Below are 20,960 nucleotides of genomic sequence, written 5' to 3'. Positions count from 1 at the left end.
ACTATTAATCAGCAACTCAATATAAATGCCTATGTACACCACACTACTAATCGCGGGAGGATGAAGGCCACGAGGAAAGACAAGTATGAAGAGAAAAGTATAGCAGCCTCTGTTCAGTGTGGTTGGTATGAGATCAGACTTAGTATCTAGGCTCGATTAGAGAATGAGGCGAGGCAAAATGTAATGCAGTGTTCTATCTAGATAAGATAATTATGGCTTCGGGAGTTCAGAAAAAGTGAGTATCAAGGTACTGAAAAAAAAATAACTGCAAGCAAGTATTCTGCTGATGGTGATTCAGAATCATTATCTTCAAATACAAAGACAACATTATTATCCTTTGTGATTTACAATAGTGGAATTCAGTGGGAGATAGGCCTAACTTTTAACAGTTTTGAAACACTGCTATCTTCTGTTGCTGTTGTTGTCACTGTTTATAGAGGAAAGTACAGCAAAGTGACAACTTTGCATAGAGGACAATTTCAGACTGGAAATGGTGCCAGGTACTGCATAGGTGAAAAATGGGAAGAACCTGGAATCTATTATAGTGATTAGAAATGATTCTTTTAACAATCTGTGTGTGTGTGTGTGTGTGTGTGTGTGTGTATAAGGCTGAATTAAAAATCACCTAATGTTGATTTCAGTTTTTCGTGACCATCAGCATGTGATGGGTTATAAGGTATGCCTTCTAAAGGCCATCAGATGCAGAGTTGTGTAAGTACTTATTTATATTTGTCACTTTGTAGGAGCTTTTGGCTGTTCCCCCAACATTGTTGATGGTTGCTGGCCACTGCCAGGTTGTAGGCTTCTTCATGTGATCCTGTAAACTATAAAATTCAACCCTTGTTATTTAAAATGACCTTTTAAAACAAAAGTCTACACACAAAAGCAAATTATTTTTATCTATATTCTACTTTACCATTAAAATTCTATCAAACCAAAGTGCTAGGAGACCTCCCACGGAAGGGCAGTATTCCAAAAATAATTTATTTATTTAAAAATTTTTCAAGTTTATTTATTTGAGAGAGAGAGAGAGAGAGAATGAAACTGAAGCAGACTCTGAGCTGTCAGCACAAGGCCCAATGTGGAGCTCAAATACATAAGCCATGAGATCATGATCTGAGCCAAAGTCAGGGGCACCCCTCCCAAAATAATTTATCAATTCTCCTTCATTAATATTAAAATCCTGTGTGAGACTTGTAAGGAATGGACACAAAATTTTGAGATCTGTGAATTCATTTCTAGATAAATTCTAAAGCATCTGTGTTAGGATTAAGAATAGTTGCAAGTGACAAAATGCAAAATAGACTTATTTCTCTCTCACATGGAAGTCTGCAGTAGATAGTCCAGGGCTAAAATGGTATCATAATATTACGGACATAGCATCCTTGCATGATTTTGGTGACTTTGTTTCATCCATTCCCTAGTTAGTTTATGGTTCTAAGTATTCCATCCAGTTCAAACCACAATATTGGTACTTCAGGCTGTGAGAAGAAGAGGGAAAGAGATCTGACACTGTTCTTTTATAAATACTTCCCCAAATCTGTACACACTAAACACTTATTTTCAAGCAAAGCAATATTTTTATTGTTTTTAAATTAAAAATTGTTGGGGCACCTGGGTGGCTCGTCAGTTAAGCATCCNTATATGAGTATATAATTACTGTATATACATATATTTCTTATATATATTTAAAAATATATATATAGTGAAATGATTACTAAAGTCAAGGTAATTACCATATAATTACCACTTTTTGTATATGTGATGATAGCACCTGATATCTACTCTTTACTCTCATATCAAATTTCCTTTATTTAACACATTAAGTACAGTCATCATGCTATACTTTAGATCTCTAGACATTAATCTTAAATAATTGTAACTTGATATCCTTTGATCAACATCTCTTCTCAATTTCCCTCATCTCTGTGACCCTGGTAACCATTGTTCTACTCTTTGCTTCTATGTATTTGACTTTTTCTTATTTCCACATATAAGTGATATCATGCTATTTTTTCTTCCTTCCTGGTTTATTTCACTTGGCAAAATACTATTTGTTAGTGACAGCTGAATTCTTTGCCCAATGATATTGTCTTATTATAAGAAAAGAATATGATGGATATTGAGGGACAGCTAATAAGTAGTCTTTACTACAATCTATCTGTCTGTGACTCAAACATCCAAGCATCCCCTTCTCCCTATATAGAACATACTCATTCCTATCCAAGGTAGAAGATCATAATGCACTATCAGATGCTGGATCTGAGATCCAGGATCTCTGGGTGATTCACAGCCTTCTTTGTCAACCTGAATGGGACACATCGTAGTCAGCTAAACTTGGGATTCAAACAAACATCTTTTACCATATATAAGCCCAATAATACTATGATAAAATATAAACTGAAACACTGTAATAGAATTCCCATTATTAAAAGGGGAAAAATGGAAGCCCACAGCAGCCACTTATCCATAGCAATGATCAGCTACTGCCAGTTTGAAGAACCAGGTTTCCCTTTTCTGCCAGTATTATATGTTCCTTAGGTGGATCACTGGGCAGCTACTCTATTTGTGATCTGGAAAGAACTCCCAAGTCCATTGGCTTCAAGGGCCCTTGTCTTTTTCCTCTTGGAAACTCTTGGATATTAAATCCCATGACTCTTATCTGAAGAAAGAATTGGAACCTGAACAGCCTGTGTAGCCCACTTTGTACTGATGACGATTGAGGACACAGAACTCTCTTTAAGAGTTAACATTAGTAGACCAGGTTTGTTATTTACTTTGACAAAACAATTTGCTCAAAACCTTAGTAGGCTTCCAATCTAGTTGATTTAATTATTAGCAACCTTAGGAAAATGTTTTCGGTAGAAAAAATGTTGAATATTGATGGCTTCAGTCTCTTACTATCATCTTTGTTCTCTCTCAAACAGCAGCTACGTTAAGGAGATCAAAAACGGTGGGCTTAGTTGGAAAGGCAATACTCTTACAACTGTCTGTGCCCTAATGCTCACAGACTTTCCATGACCATCTTGTTTCATGTTGGAGTTGATGCTTTATAGCTACTTCTTCTGTGCTTTAATTGGAGACAGAAGCAATTGGCTCTTTTAGTGTAGCAAGATAAATTTACTGGACTCGCCATCAATTTCGATTGTAGGGTGCCTCCTTTAGAAAACGTGTATTCCTTCCCATCTCTGTAGATCAGCTAGCACTAAATTAAATTCATGACTCTGAATGTGGCAAATGTAGGCAACACACATTAGCCTCTTAAATTCTATTGTTTTTTCTTCCCTGAAAATTACATTTTTAGGTTCAGTGTCAGAAGAATCTTTATTATATGGTGGACAAACAGTTATTCTTGCAATGATGCTAAAATGCCCCAAATTAGTAGGGACCTGAAAATTATCAAGATTACACTGAACCAGAGATAATGAAAACAATTTGTGTATTTTGAATTCAATGAAAATTATCTTCACCACACAAGGCACTATGTGTGCTTAGAACATATGCATATCCTCTAATGTAGAATTATAGTGCATACAAAAAAAATAACTTATTAAGGTTTTCTAAGAGATTATCAAGCCCCTTTGGCTAATATGGAGTATGTATTTATTGATATCACCAACATTCAAAGAAATATGCTGATTCTCAGTAGGGAGAACAATAACAGAGAATTTTTATGACTTGGACCTTGTGCTCAAGGAACTAATCATCTATATCTTCTCATCAAGCACTTCATCCCTTTCCCTGCTCCGGACTTTAGATATGAAGAAGTCATTCCAGAGAAGAGAGGCAGTAACTATTCTTTGGCATAACTAGTTAATGGTAAAACCTAGATAAGAACACAGTTCTCTAAACACTTTGCTTTTTGCAATTGTGCTTTAAAAAAGGCTGAAGAAATCTGTGACAATAACTGTGAGGTGTCTGAGATTTTACCCTACTTATAAGCTAATAGCTTGCCATAGTTTCATGGACTCTGGCAGAAAATGCAAGACTCCTGGGTCAAAGATTTAAGACCTTATTACTCCTGGCAAGAGCAATAGCCATTGGGTCAGCACATTTGCATCCATTCCCTGAGCCCCACATTCCCACAGAGTCAACATAAATGGCCCACGTGGATGCTTATACATACAATGAGTTCTGTAAAGAAGAACACTGAGCTTTGGGAACCCAGCATTTTATAGCAGCCAGTAAGCAAGCCTGCCCAGGAGACCCTACCTCATCCCACAAGAAGTGTCCTGAATAAAGAGTACTTACTCTTTATTCTTTACTGAAGCATTGTTGGAATTCACAAAAACAACAAAACAGAACAAGAGCAGTGTGAAATACCTATGAAAAAATGTCTCCAACACCTGTAGAGATAGAGAGATAGAAATTGTGGATTTATTTCCTAAACCAGAACTTCAAATTGCATTATACACACAGATATACTGATAACCTTGGTAAAATGCAGATTCAGTGATTCTAGACCAGAGACTAAGGTTCTGAATTTCTTCAAACAACCAGAGATACTAAGGTAGTGAGTCCAAGGACCACTCTTCATTAAATAACAAGGCTCTGGGGGAGTCTGGTTGGGTCTGAGAATGGCTTAAAGGTCATCATATTATAGATTCTGGACATCTATTTCAAAAATGCAGTCTTTCTCATCCATTGCCTGGAACCTAACAACTGTGAGAGACTGACATTGACTAAAAAGTACACAAGACTAAAGCATATATTCTGAGTAGACCATCAAATACTGACTTATTAATTTACAATAAGAAATTGACTTGGATTATAATGTTCATGTTGGCACGATCAGCTCATTCTGTTCCTAAAGTGAAGCTCCATCAGAAGTCACATCATAATCAGAAGTCGTCTTATTAATTCTACCTAAGAAATCACAGTCTGAGGACAGAAAATTCTTGAAGTCTGTAGGATCAGCCATTCTCTCCCTGTAACCAGACCTGCATCGGACACCAAATCACAACCAGCAGATTGTTTCATGATCATAGAACCAGACAAGGGGAGATAAATAAATCAAACAGTAAATGGCATTAATCTAAAATCAACATCCTTTCCTTCATCTCACCAAAAAAATGGCAATTTTAGCAGTGGGAAAAATACACAGAAATTCAAGAATTCTGGCTCCCTTTCTCTGAATGGGACATATATTACATCCATTGCTAAACCACCCCCTCCAGTCCTGATTTGCCCCTGTGACTTTGTCTGCACATACAGCTAACCAAATCCTGAATCTCTACTTCCTTCCCCTTAGGAGTAAAATAATCTTTGTTTAGAAGTGTTAATATATTGGGGCACCTGGGTGGCTCAGTTGGTTAAACGCCCTGCTTCGGCTCAGGTCATGATCTCGAGGTTTGTGGGTTTGAGCCCTGCATCGGGCTCTGTGCTGACAGCTAGCTCAGAGTCTGAAGCCTGCTTCAGATTCTGTGTCTCCCTCTCTCTCTCTGACCCTCCCTTGCTCACGCTGTCTCTCTCTCTCTCTCTCTCTCAGCAATAAATAAAACATTAAAAAAAAAAGAAGCGTTAATATATTCAATCAGGTTTCTGTCAAGTTCTGTTTGCTGTATAATTTCTTTTGTCTTTAAAGGTAATTTTGCATATATCTGTTCTGATCTGTTGCTTTCATAATTTAACTCTCAGAAAGCAAGCTAATTTCCCTCATTTTCAATTCTGCAAGTGAGATGGTGGCATAGCCCATCCAAAGGCAATTCATTCAAAGTCTGGCTAAATATCTCATTGCTTATTTCTTCCACTGATTTTTTGATACACCAAAAAAGTAAGAAAATATTCTCAAATAAAAATGTTTAAATGAGCTTTTCTTTCTCCTTGAAATACTTTTAGGAAAGTTGTCAGTCATCAAAGACCACATGTATGAATTATCCTGCCAGTGTTTAAACCACATTAAATGTTATGTAGTATTCCCATTAATTTCTATGAATAATACAGTCAAACCTTGTATGTACTTAGTAAATTTATCTGCTGTTTACCTAATGTTATGAAAGGCTTCAATCTTATAGATATATCCATACATAAATACATACATAAAAATTACAGCCATACTACCTCCACACATAAATAAACTATGTTCTGTTGGAAACTCTTGCTCTATTAGCCCATTACTTGAAAACTGGAATATCTTTCCCTACAGAAACTGTTTCTTCATGCATTCAATCAGCCTTTTCATTATTGAATATGGACGCTGTGCCAGAATTTACATTAATGGAATACAATGGCAATGAGGCAGACATAGCCCCAATCTTCAAGAAATGTATAATCTGTAATAGATATCAGCATGTTATCAGACAAATATAGTATGCCAGGGTCAGGCATGACTTTCCAAAGAAATTGATATCCAGTCTGAGATTTGACAAATGAGTAAAATGTTAGCCAGGCAAAGGAGAAGCTAGAAGATTTCAGATGAAAGAACATATATGAATTCTCAAGGCAAAACAGACTGTGTCCCAGACAAGTTCACAAGTCTGTTTAACCCATAATATATGGAAACTGGAATCACAGATTGATTGAGATGAGATAAAGAAAAGATCTAGTTGTTGAATCTTAGGCCTAAAGGCTGTAAATATCTTAAAAGGTTCATATTATCTAACCCATAATATTTTGGTTGGGGAAACCAAAACGAGGCCCAGTAACTAGCCTGGAATATTTTTGTGAGAATTGATGATGGAATCAATATCACCTGATTTTCCCTACAAACACTGCCTCAAGGATAGAATTAATTACACACAAGAATATGCCTGCTATGTTAGGCATAGTTTGTACAGTTGTATTTAGAGTTCTAATAAGATAACACGAATTCATAGTATTATACATTAGACTCAGAGACTTTAATTAGCATGTTCTTAGGAGAGCACATATATGTTTATGTGTTTATGTTTATCAGTTAAGGATTACGTTCCATAGCAGTTACAGATGTCTGATAAACAGAGTCTTAAACAAATTAGTGATTTTGTTTTCCTTGTGTAACTAAAAGTCTAAAGATAGGTAAACTGGTCCCTGGTGTTGGCACCACAGTGTTACTGGAGACCAAAAGATCTGTCCCCTTTCAACTTTCCTTAGCATGTTCTTGTTGTCTTATTTGTATAAGAGAGCAGAGAGCTCTCAAACATCACAACCATATTCCAAGCAAGAGGAAGGGAGGGACATATGGTGGCTGAATTGTCTATCTTTTGAGGAACTTTCCCAGAAACTTCATCCAGTGATTTCTACAGTCTGCACTTCTTTGTCTGAAATATGCCATAAAAGCACATATGTAAGGAAGTTTAGAAAATATAGTTTGTTTTTTAGTTGGGTCCATTGCTTCCCAAACATGATAAGCTCTTAAAATCTAAATCTGAAATCTGTCCTGGGACTCAGAACAAGATTGCTTCTTTTCCTTTCTTCCCCCTTTTAATTATTTCCTTCATATGTGACTTTGAGCAAGTCACTCCATGTCTGTGAAATTCATTCTCCAGATTCAAGAAATGGAGTGGGATTAAATAAATACATTTAGTTTAACAAATTCTAATAAGCTGGGTTCCTCTGATATTTTATTGTAGCTTACCATTTTACCCAGAGATTGGTCAGGAAGAAAAGGGAAGTAAAAAGTAAGTTCAAGCCCTGAAATGGATATTTTGCTATCTTCTCTAACTCATATACCTTGAACCAGGAGAGACAGTGAGGCCTTGGGCAGAAACACAGAGATACACAAGAATGGATTGGCCTCGCAATCTTGCTGGGTTACACAATACATCTCACAGCTTTGGATGTCATTGGCTGGTGAACACATAGCAACAGAGGCCTCAACTAAATCTTTTAATCTTTCAAATTGGTATCAGGAAGGTGTGAAGCATGAATATCCTAATGTCCAAGCTCTTCCCTCCATGTAGCAATTTTTTCTGTTCATGTAAGCATGATCTATTTGGGTCTCAGTTTAATACCAACATTTATTTCTAGATAGCGCTCTCTTTATGGTCCTCTTAGGTGATATGCAAAGCCAAACTCAAATTTTATTTCTTAAATATCCATCTAATTCAACAAACTTTCTAATCTCAAACAATTTATATTCTTAAAATACAGTAATCTGTACCTGTATTAAACAAACCCACAATGTTCCTAAACCAGAAGCACTGTCACCATATGACTTCACATGTGGAAAGAGGGTGTGCCTCCAGCAAATGAGAATTCTCCACAAAACTCGTATCTGCTGCAAGAACTTGGCCTCTGGAGGTTTTCCTATAGCCCTAGGCTCCTCCAGGGGCACTTTCTTTGTCAGTCATCTCAGAAACTGAAAATTGCTTTTAAGGTGATATTAGCAAACCAATCTAAATGGCCATCCTTTTTCAAGTGTTCATTGATTACTCCTTTAGAGGTCCCTTTGGGGATGTAACAAACCAGAAGCCAAGGTGCCATGTCTATCCATTTATTAGTGTCTAGCAAACGATATGTGCAGTCAGACATTTATTAACTGGTGTGTTTCCATAGCAATGACTCCAACCTTGAGGAGGTTAATATGCTTAGACATTTGCAAAATAAAGTTGAACACAGAGAGACGTATTTAAATGAACGTATACTCATAAGTGTGATATTTACAACCTCTAGACCTCAAGCGTACATGTCTGGACCCTGAGTTGGAAATCAATGTTTAAACGAGTCTGCAGTGGTATAAAATGCCTGTCAATTAGCAGCAACAGATGCTTTCCTTTTCTCAGCAGTGAGAGAGGAGTTAATATGCAGGATACTGATATTGGACATCTTATCTCCTGTTCAGGATCCTGAAAAGAAAATATGGATTATGAGCTTGTGCTCACCTCAGACCAAGAAAAGAAAAAAAAAAAAAAACACCTTTTAAACTGCAACAGTAATGAAACTGTCTTGGTGTGAACAGAGACTTGCTTTTCAGTTGTTTACTTGTCCTTTTCCCTAGGAGCAATTAGAATTTCCCAGGATCTCAACATCTTGCTTTCTGCCTTTGCTTAGACTTGCTGTATGTCTCAAGCCTAATGGGCATTTTCAGTAGTTGTGATTAAGAATAAGGAATGGAGATCAGGGAGGTCACAAATGCTTAAGATGGCTTGTTAGAGTTTTAAACTCTAATGAACAACTTGCAACAGAGCTAAATAAAGCCTATTTTAAACCCAGAAATCATCAGTGTTCTAATATAGGAGATAAGGGCTGATGCCCAGAGTTAATTTGAAAAATTAAAGCTTCTACATACGGTCAAAACATGGCAGATTTTACAGTACAGAAAATTGTCTGTCACCTCTGCCCCAATCCAAGCTTATACTGGATATTATATGAAAATTATCTGTGACATAGGCAAGACATATTAGTTTGTCCTATTTTATACCCTTGACTTTTGACAAATATATGCTTTAAAAAGCATACTCAGCTTTATATATAATCATCTCACATTTCAGATTTTAAAAATCTTTTTATTGTTTTGTGTTACTATTAGTTTTGTGTGTCTCAGCCAGTTATTTTGCCTGACCCGGATCATGGTAAAATCAATTTGGTCAATCATACAGAAAACTACTATTTATTTTTAAAAATGGTAAATTCATGATGCTGACTCAGGCTATGATTAACAATAGATATATTTGTGCTTCAGGGAATTACGAGAATAGTCTTGTATTGATTAAGTACTGTAATGCCTCTTTCCTAAATACACCTCGTGAAGCTACTAAACCAATGGTGACTCCTCTTTCGTGACTTTCAGAAAATTTCAGGCAAGTCTATCCCCAACTATATTAATGACTAAGAAGGAAGTAACAATAAAATGCTATTCTTGGCTAAAATATGTCTCATTTTCTAATATGAATTTTCACATATGTATGAGCTCTTCACTCATGAATGTGTTTGTTTAGTTCAAGGTTCCATATGAACTGCTTGACACATCATCCGTCTAATCTGACAGTTAGCTAACGTACCTAGAATCACAGGCAGACGTCACTAACACTGTCTTTTTCCATGAATCTAAAGCAAACAAGCAAAAGCCACACATGCACAACAAAAACAACAGCATCACACAATTATAAAAGCTCTGAACTAAGCTATCAGCTACAAACTAAATGCTTTATTAACTCTCTAGCCTTTCAATTTTGTTAAAGCTTATAAACACTTTACCTAGTTTTCCTCTGGGGACTATGATTTGTTCTGTAAAATTTAATCATCATGGCTTCATGTATTTACAAAAAGAGGTGGCTAGAGTCATACAGTAATATTTCAGAACATTTTCCTCTAAAAAAGTAATAACAATAATAAGTACTCAGTATAAACAAAGTTTATAAGTACCATTAAGGAAAAATTTTACTGTGCAGCATAAAATAATTTGACCATTGAAAGTATGCATTTACAAGTAAGAAAAGTATTTGTCATACAAAGATTTTATATTGTATCTTGTAGCTGAAAGGTACATTTAACTACTGGGTAGTAGTAATATGTCACTTTCCAATTTATAAGCGTAGGTAATTCTATTACTCGTAAAGCCATACAGATTCAGTATATTACTCAAGTTAATGTACCAGAGCTACTGGGGAAGAAAAAGATATATTCAAGACCCCCAATAAGCTATATATAGTCTTAGGCGGGAGGACAAATATAAAGTTGTGTGAGAGTGTCTGTGTTATTGGGGTACAAATGTAACTATGTGCCACTTGTCAAAGAAAATGCCATGTATAAAAAACCCAAGCCTATAATAACAACAAATTAGAAGCAGCTTTTTAAAAATTACAAGCTATTCTCTCCCTTTAAAACATGGGATCCCCTTGGAAGACTCTTATGTGTGCCAACAGATTATGAAAATCAATAAAAACATTGTCTAAATTACATTAAGTATTTAAAATACTTTATCTGGCCCTCAGAATTATCTTGGATAGGAAGCATTTTTTTCCTGATATTTTAGGAAACTGAAATGCCAAGAGATTAAGTAAGTAATCCAAAGTCCTAGAAATAGAGGGAGTTATGAAGCTAGAACTTTATTTTACAAAGCTTAGTAGTACTTATTAACACCATAACCACAACCACCAGAGAAGAAACAAGTTTTTAAGCAGGAATAGGGAAGGTTCAGTGATCCCATTGGTGAGCCACATGCATGTCTGAGCCTTTTTGAGGGTCACCTGAAACAAGATTCAAGTCACCAGTTTATATACAGCTCAACTGGGAAGAGAAGCCCTCAATGACTTCACACATAATGGTACTTCCTGTCTCCTTTTGCTAAGGAGACACACTACAGCTCTCTCAAAGTAAGGCAAATAAAATCCAAGCACAAGATATTTATTATGTCAACTCTGTGCTTAGTGAGGGCAAGAACCATGTGTACCCCCAATAAAACTGTGGTATCTTGTTTTAAAATACATACATACATACATACATACATAAATACATACATAAATGTGGCTTTAAGACCTTAAAACAATAATTTAGATCATTGCTGAAAATTGTCTTCAGGATTCAGGAGAGTTGCCAAATTTTTCCAACAACAATAAAGATCAATTTCTTTATTTCTTTCTGAAATGCACTGAACTTTGTGTTAAGTACTCCAACATAGTTTTGTTGTTGTTGCTGTTCATGTTTTGGTCTCTCTTCCAGGTTCAAACTGTGCTGGCTTGACTTCTTTTCCTCTCTTTTCCTTCCTGTCAACCCCTCTTTCTACCACCACGTCATTAATTTTTCTTTTTTAGTTCCTTTTTAATGAGAAATGATTTATTTAAGATTTTAAAAGTCATACTTTGCTTTTAACAACAAATAACAAAGGATCTTTATTCCCAAGAAATATATATATATACACACACACACATAGACACACATATATATATACACACGTATGAAATGTGTGTAATTCTTATAATTTTATTTTACATACCACATCAACACAAACACACATATATAGATATATACTCATATATAAATAGCTTCTTGCACTTTTAATTTTAGGGTGCTTATTCACATCCTCACTTATATGTCCTTTTATTTACAATTGGAAAAACCACTTCGCAGCACCAGACTCATCATATAGTAACGTCAATAAAGATTTGACTGATTAATAATAAACAAATTACTTGTTTTCTGAGTTTGCTCATCTGGAATATATGGATGACCTGAGATCCTTGGAGACTGCTAGAAACCTAGTACTGTTCCTATTTTCCCAGGTTTTCTCCCTGGGGTCTCTGACAGTCTCTCAGGAGTAGAAGAATACAGTAAGAGGTGCAAAGACCAAACATTTAGCAGAAATGATTCTTCACTGGAGCTCATCATACTCTAAAGTCTTAGGGCTCTTGGGTATGGAATGTATATTCCCTGTCAAGGAAACTTGAAGAAGTCTCTAACCTGCTCACTTCACAAATCGGTGAATAAAACGACTTCCCTAAAAGAACAAAGGATATCCATAATCTAACTGGCAATAAACAACAGCGCCTTGTCTCTTGATATACCATGTTGATTGAATGAGTGATATGGAAATGCTGTCATTTTATGAATCTTTGAACTTATACATTGCATATGCTGATATTGTTTATTGTGAGCTGAACAATGACAGAAGTCACTTGCGATATGAAATCTAGAATGAGTAACAGAAAACTGTGAATTCTTACATGTCTCCCTTATGTGGAAATCAAGCAATAGTAGAGCAATTGCAGTTTACCTGAATTTTATTTTAGATATCAAGAAAGAAGAAAAGTAGCTGCACATAAACAAACATTACTAGAAAATGTAAGTAACTTCTCAAAAAAGCACAGAAGATTAGACTAAAATATAGGTAATAATAAATACTTATCAACCCTATGTCATTTCTGCCTTTTACTGGAAATATTATTTTTAGAACAATCTTCCCTCAAGTAATTTTTCTGTACTCAGCTACTACATTCATTGCAGACTTTATATAGAAACTACATGTTTGAAACTGCACCAAACTCTACAATACTTAATAAATTTTATCTCAAGTAGATAGTTTTGGAATATGATGGAAATGGAGATGAGAGGGGGAAAGCACAATGAAAAAGCAAAGAAAATTATCTTGGTGGGTCTGCATTTCTCTAAATAAAATTGAGACATCTCCTTATATTTTCCATTTTATTCTCAAATTGTCCTCAAGGAATCAGAAAGCGTCTTTTAGACTCCTAATGCTTAATTCTTTGAATCTATACTTTACTATATTCTCTACTTCTATTTCAGTGACAATTAAGAAGACTTTAAGTGATAGTAGATTATCTTACATTTAAAATTTGAAATGTGACTAAAGAGAGAGAGAGAGAGAGAGATTGAAAAGAAGGCTAAACCACAGATTTAAGATATTGACAAGGGGCATCCAAAATATTTTCTCTTCTCAGGAGGTCAGGAATCTTCATGCCACCTTCCCATAGCTTCAGATGGAGGAGGCTGAGGACTTGGCTTCTTATGATCTTACCAATGGCCAGTTAGTGTGATGATGTGGTATCTACATAGGGATAAAAGGAATCAAGAAGGGACATAAACATCTCTTTGTCCATCTAACATAAGTTGTGTTAGGCATGACACAGAACACCTTTCTGGCCAATTAAAACTGACTTTAGAGTGTGGAGTAGAGGGGGCACCTTTGCATTCTGTGCTATGAGAGAGATGCCCTACTTAAATCTTTTGAATTTTTGAAATGCAACAAAGAAATCTAAAACCAAATAACCAGAATATATTTTTAGTTATACTTCCTAGGACTTTTTCATGGCTATCCCCTACTGTCTTGTTATAAAGCAGAGGTCTGCAAACTACTATCCATGGACCATATCCAGTCACTACCCATGTTTGTATGACCTATGAACTAATAATGGCATCTACCTTTATAAATGATGGGAAAAGTCAATAGAATAACATTTCATCACCTGTGAAAATCATGAATTCAAATTTCATTGCCAATAAAGTTTTGTTGGCATACACCCTGGCCCATTTGCTTATGTATGACTGTGGCTACTTATAACCAGCATGGAGAAGTGGCTACAGAGATCATTTGGCCTACATAGACAAAAGTATTTGCTACCTGGCTCTTTAGAGACAGAGTTTGTTGACTCCTGTTTAAGAGTCTGAACAGAGTTAGACTACAGAGACTTGGGTTTAAATCCACCTTTGTTAGTGACCAGCATATTACTTAAGGAAGGTTGTAATACTCATCTCACAGAGAGTATTGTTTCTAGGAATAAATGCAAGGATGTACAAAGACCACCACAGTAAATTGCCTGATATAGAATAATGTTAAATACATGCCTTCCTTTAAAAATATGGTTAAAAATTGTATTACTTTTTTATTTGCTGCCTTCTCTGTGCCTCAGTTTCCTTGCCTATACCTATACTATAAATTATTGTGTTTTACCTTGTGGATACTTTTTTTGAATGACAAAATAACATATTAGAAATTCAAATACTTGGAAATATTAAAGGTATTATCAGAAACCCATTCACTTAAATATCTGTATTAGTTTCCCAGGGATTTCACACCAAATTACCACAAACTGGGTGGCTCAAAACAACAGATATTTATTGTCTTCCAGTTCTGGAGGTCCACAGTCAAGGTGATGGCATGATTGGCTCCTTCCAGAGTCTCAGAATCTGTTCCATGCCTCACATATAACTTCTGGGGGTTACCAACAGTCCTTGGTGTCCCTTGCCTGGTGGCAGCATCACCCTGATCTCTGCCTCTGTCTTCAAGTAGCCTTCTTCTCTGTGTGCCAGACATCATGTAAACTCATGACATAGATTTTTATGATTTGACTTCTGTGTGAACATAGATCAACAGGAAGATATTATCAAAATATGGAGAATTTAAAAAATGAATTTTGAAAAATTTGAAGGATGATAGGCCTTTGGGTAGGAGGCCTCTCCTACCCAAAATGTTCCCAAGAACATTATCTTCTCCAGCCGCATCTGCTCCCTTGCTGCCTCCACTAGTATTCTGTCTTTTTCAATATCTCTGACTTCAATTGTGCCATCATATTTATTTCACATTCCTTTTTTCTCACCAAGCTCCCATGCGGCTTCTTTTTTCTGTCTCTCTGTGTACCTGGTGAAGAAACTCAAAAGTCAGCTGGCACTCTCTGCGTGTTCTTGTCTGCATGCCAGTACTTGTTGCTCTGTCCTATTTAGAGGGCCTGAGTTCTTGATGAGGAAATATGCTCTGCACAGAGACCAGTACAATGTTGGCAATCATAGGGAAAGACTTATTTTCCCTGCTAAGCAAATAGCTTATTACTGAAAACCACTAAGAACTGTGATGAAGTCTGTATACAAGAAATGACATGAATCATAAAAATCTTAGTCAGGCTTAAACTATTGTGTATATATATACATAGAAGCATGCACAAGCACACAAACTCCAGCTGTTTATTTTTGCCTTTTCTTTTCTTTTGAATATGCCATAATTCTTTAGTAACCTCAAGCCAAGGATTAAGTCAAGTAGGATCTCAGTGGGAATCTGATCCAACCTTGTTTCTGGATAAAATTCATAGAAAGGCTCAAAGCAGTTGTAGCATGGCTTCCTGTCAGGAACCATTGGGGAGTGTTTTCTTTACTATCATTTTATTCTACCTGGTTACCTCTCAATAAATGGGCCATTGGCTGGTGTAAGGACAGGATCTCAATACTGGTTCTTCCTACGAAAATACCATGCAAAATCTGTGTACTTTCCTAATTATTTCTAATTGACAGGCACTCTTGGCTTCTCTTTATAGTAGTGTGATATGTAGGAGAAGTAGGTGAACCCCAAACAGGAATCAGAAGACCTGGGTTTTAACCACAGCTCTGCAATAAGAGAGCTTGGAAAATCACCCATAGTCTCAGGACATGTGAGAGAAGTATCTCTAAATCTTTTACTGGCTCTGAGTCAATGACTGTATGATCTATGAGTTCCAGTTTTACCCTTGTGACACAGATTTATAAATAGTCTATAGTATCCACATATTATTTGTGGCCTTGGCAATTTTATGAAAACTAATTGATATCCAGAACTGATAAAACATAGTTATTCATAAATTTTTTTTTCTTATTTCTCTGAACTACAAAAGAAAATTATGGTCGGCTTTTTGACTTATTTTAGTTTTTAGTGCCTGGAGTACATCTTTGTACTTGTGAACACAAAGGGAAGAGAAAGGAGAAGAGAGAGCGCAGAGAGAAAATGAGAATAGAGGGCACACTGAGTTTTGAATTTTGGACAATTGAGATGCTAAAGAAACAGAGCTTTTATTTTTCTGTTTTTAGAGAAAAAAATTAAAATAAGAAAACATGGCAACTGAGGGAAATAAAAACTAGTAGATTCACTAGTTACCATGTAGAAGATCTTGCCAAATTTATGAGACCTGATACTAAGTTCCCTAATTCTTAAATTTTTGGAGACAAATGTATGTACAGTGATAATTACGTAAAATGATATATGTATACATTCTCTAGCATGGTGCTGATCATACTAGAGCAGTGTTTCTCAGGCATTAAAGTGCATGTAAATCACCTGAGAATCTTGTTAAAATGCAGATTCTGATTCAGTAGGTCCGAGATGGGCCTAAGCTTCTGCATTTCTAACAAGCTCCCAGGTAACGCCAAAGCTTTTGGTGGCAAGTGTATAGAGGTTTCAATACGTGTGGAGTGCCTTTGCCCTTCATTTTTCCCTTACAAACATTAAGTACATATTTACTTTGAAATGATAGATTGGGAGGTTGGTTTTGTTTTTCTTATTTTGTTTTGTTTTATTTTTCTGATCAGCATGCCCGTTCTGTATCAAAGCCATCTATCACCTACAGTCAGGACAAAAGACACCAACAGTATATCATTTTCAAGTCATCTCATGTCAACCTGCTGGGACAAGTCCCCCACACTTTCACTCAGCACTGTGATCCTTTCTTTCTTTCAGCCACTATTGCTAGTTTTCAAATGCTAACAATTATTGATTAAAGTTGTCACCCTTCTTTACACTAGAAAGGCAGTGTTCCCTATAAAATTCTATTCCTGTGCTTATTTCAAACTTCCCTCTGTTATGAAAATGTGACAAAAAATAAATAAATCTCGCTCCTACATTCCTTCAGGCTCATGGTTTTACTATTTTTGATACTCTCTTATTTCTCCAAGTGATAGCAAAAGGCTTAGCAACCATTTACTTGTCTTTCTAGTTCTTTCAGTAAATAATAGAAGATAATTTACTCTCCCTCTGTATGATTGGAGCATATTTTAAATTATCCATTTAAGCTTGGTCTGTAATTAAAATTACATGGGCATTTAGGACATTATTCTGCAAAAATGCTCTGTGCGCTTTCTCTGATCTAGCTCATAGCGTCCAGGTGCAAAGCAGCATAAAAACATTGAGGGAAAAATCAACCATATCTTGGGTTCACGAACTGTCCATTTATCTACCAGCTCCCAGGCAAAAGCCATAGATATGTCTTTCCAGAAGATTAAGTACCTTCCAGAGTCAGCAGGAAACCTGAAATTTTCTTTCGATGCACTGAAGTAGAAGGGAGCCCTGTTATTCCTGCCCCAATATGTTGCCTGGAACAATAGCTCCCTTAAAAGCAAGCAAACAAAGAAATATATGCCTGTGGTAGATACTATTTTTCACAGATACTCACTTCCCTCCTCTAAGACAATTATACACCTACCAATTTCTAAATGATGCACAAGTCCTCTGTGCCACTGCTACCAGTGGTTATGTGACTTGCTTTGGCCAATAAAATAGCATACATGATATATACCACTTCTGGACAGAAGGCCCAAGAACTATTAATAGTTCTTTTTCAGACTTTCCCTCAAACAATGTGAAGGACCTAAGCCAGGTAAGAGATATGCCTTGGACCTTCCCCTGAAAAAAGAAGACACATGGAAAAGAACAGTATTGTGGTTGGCCTACAGTCAACAAATTATGTGGGCAAGAAGTGAATGTTTTGGGAGTCACTGAGATTTTAAGACTATTGCCACAACACTAACTAACAAAAGATACTATTTTTCAAGTGATTTAAAAGAAAGGAGAATGGAGTTCCTCAACCATAAAGTAAAAAGTAGGCTAAATATCCAAGTAATTTTCTATGGCAGTTCTTAAAGGTAAGTGAGAACTCAGAGGCCTTGTGCTTTAGTAAATATATACTTGGGAAAGTATTTAGATTTCATATGGATTCTAGTGTTGTTTACCTGGAAGTATATATCTTTGAATGCTGAAATGAAAATGACTATGAGGTATGTGGGGAAAGAAATCCAAGAGTATTAATATTTGCAGATGTCTGACAGGAGTAATGGTAAGCAGTGCAATTTACTTGCTATCCTTGTCTTACTACCAGAAAAAATACCAAGGTACACCTGAGGATTTATATGCAGCATTTTAAAGAAGGAAATAAGATTTTTCTAGGGTCATTCTTTCAAATAGGTCTCAAATAACAATAGAAGAGTTAACAATGCAGAATAAGTCCTAATGAGAAAGTGTGTTCTTTACACTCATTATTTTTTTTAATTTTGCTAAATAATCTATATAATTTATTCATGATAATCTGAGTCAAACCTTTGGCACCTACCTTGTAACTGGAAAGATATTTAGCCAGAAGGGAATAAAAAGAACTTTAACAATTCATCATTAGTGTATCTTTGTGCTTCCATTTCACTTCAGCCCATAAGCCAGCAGTGAAACAGATTCAAAAAATGACCTCCAAGTAAGGAAGTGTAATTACTCAGAGTCAAAAGTATGGTTAATCATATGTTTTTTTAAACTCTAGCAAAAAATGCAATTTAACAGTCTCCTACATCTCAGTGATTCATGAATGTTATATTTATGCATATTCATGAAAGAAAGATCTAAAAAGAATACTTTGTCACATTTTCTTCCCCTTTTTGAAAAAGGCAGAACAGATACTAAAATGACACCTAAACCATCTGTTCAACTCTGAAAACTCTAGAATTCCACATGATTGGTCACACAGGACTCTAAGTACCTATTTCCAGGATTCATGGTCATCTTTAGCTATTTAAACACCAAAGTATGTGGAGGGGCCTGGGTGGCTCAGCTGGTTGAACATCTAACTCTTGATTTTGGCTCAGGTCAAAATCCAAGGGATCAAGCCCCATATCTTCATGCTCAGCATGGAGCCTGATTAAGATTTTCTCTCCCTCTCCCTCTGTCTTTCTCTCTATCTGTCTCTCCCTCAAATAAACAAACAAACAAACACCAAAGTATATGGAGAAACAATGATATTGGAAATTTGGGATCTAAAACATTTCTACTCAAATGATTGTTTTTAATAGCTATTGTCATTGTATAAAAAGTTTAGGATTATCCATTCAAATCTGGCTTGTGGTTGGTACTTATAAATTCAAGTGGGCACATAAATTTATCCAGTTCAGTAAGTCTCTTCTGCTTATTTTTAAGGAGTAGAAGACAGAGGAACTAGTAAACCCTTTTCAAATAGTGTGATCATATAGCTTATCATCCAAACTGAAAAACTTTTGAGAATAAAAGAAGATCCTATTAAAAATTACATAAGTATTGTCCCAAGCAAAACAGAATGTATGATCACTGTGGTTATGGAAACATTTGGAATGTAAATACTGAATCAAAAGTAATAGGACCATTGGCCTTTGTTAGAGGCTTGCTTTGATTATGTTCATGATAAACTTCATCAACTTAGTTGGTCATTTTTTGGCTAACAGAAAGGTGGGACTGTTGAAATGGCTTCATGAGATTAAGAGCTGCCTGTCCTAAGATTTGATCTCATAGCTATAGCCAAAGTGCTAAGGATTTTATGTACAGTATATTATTTAATCCTCCCTGCAACATTATGACACTGTTCCCAATTTTACAGAACGTAAAATTGAGTGTCAGAGACATTAGTCCAACAATATATTGCTAGTGTAAAGTGGACCCTGATTCAAACCCAGTTCTAGCTAGCTAGCAAAAGCTATACTTTTTCTCAAGGCTCTAGACTTAGGTTAGCCTTCAGAGAGCTAGGAGACTAAAGTCAGGAGAATCTTTCCTACTTCAGAGAAGAGAATGGATAAAGTATTAGATCCTTTCTTATATACTGACTATTTGCATCTTGGCCAGTCTTTCATGAAACTCAAAATTATTACCTTCATGAGACACAAAACACTGGGTTTGAGAGCTAAGGGTAATTCTAATCACTCTAACAAAAGCCTAGTGTGATCTCATCAAAAGATGGAATTTGTGCACAAGCACTCTGAGAATGAAATCGGGAGGTGACTTTGGGAAAGTTGCTCTTAGAATACTAGTGTCTCCATTTGGTAGTATTTACCTTACAACCTTGAAAGAATGTCATTAGATTGGATAAGATGGAAAATTATGCAATGCCTGGTACATATTAATACCATATGTAATAAATATTGATTTTATTGCTTCTCTCCACTGATAGCACTGAAGAGCTTCAACATAGATAATGAGGAGGGTAAGAAATATGAAAAAGAAGATGTAGCTTCAAGTCCTAGGTCTGCTATTTATTAACTTTATAGCCTGGAGATAATCTCTGAGATTCAATTTCCTGATCTTTAAGTAGATATTATAACAGTGGATGCCCTTATGTCTCTTAGAATCATTGTAAGCTGTCTATGAAAATTCTTTGTAAAAGTAGATGTAGAAGCTCTTTATAAAAGACCATATAAAAGTTCTTTATAAATAATAATTTTTGATATAGTTATCATCACCACCACCACCACCACCACCACCACAGCCTCTTTAGGAGTAAGGCAGTATCTGTAGAGGTGATAAACATGGACGCTGGGCTTGAAGTGGAGTTGGTGCAGCTGGCCTTCATACAATACTTAGAAAATTTTTGGCTAGAATATAAAAGGCAGAGAGGGAAATGGTAGAATAGAAGGATGAAAAGCAGGCTCAAGCTGAGATCTTACCAGTCTTCTGCAGATTGAAAAATATGCACAACATTTGGAATCCCTGAAGTTTTGTGGGGTTTTTTTTTTTTTTGCCAGAATGGAAATCTGAAATATATTATGATTTAACAGATTAGTGTGGA

At 35.9% G+C, this 20,960-nt stretch overlaps 1 protein-coding gene across 1 annotated transcript in view; it reads left to right on the top strand.

Moving 5' to 3' along the window:
* Positions 1 to 20,960, top strand: part of NEGR1 (neuronal growth regulator 1) — an 837,611-nt gene that overhangs the window by 676,530 nt on the left and 140,121 nt on the right. The window lies entirely within an intron of this gene.

This window comes from Crocuta crocuta, unplaced genomic scaffold, assembly GCF_008692635.1.
Source record: "Crocuta crocuta isolate KB4526 unplaced genomic scaffold, BGI_CrCroc_1.0 scaffold342, whole genome shotgun sequence".
Classification (NCBI taxonomy): Eukaryota; Metazoa; Chordata; class Mammalia; order Carnivora; family Hyaenidae; genus Crocuta; species Crocuta crocuta.
Note: the sequence above shows the minus strand (reverse complement) of the source record. Positions and strands in the feature narration are given on the sequence as shown.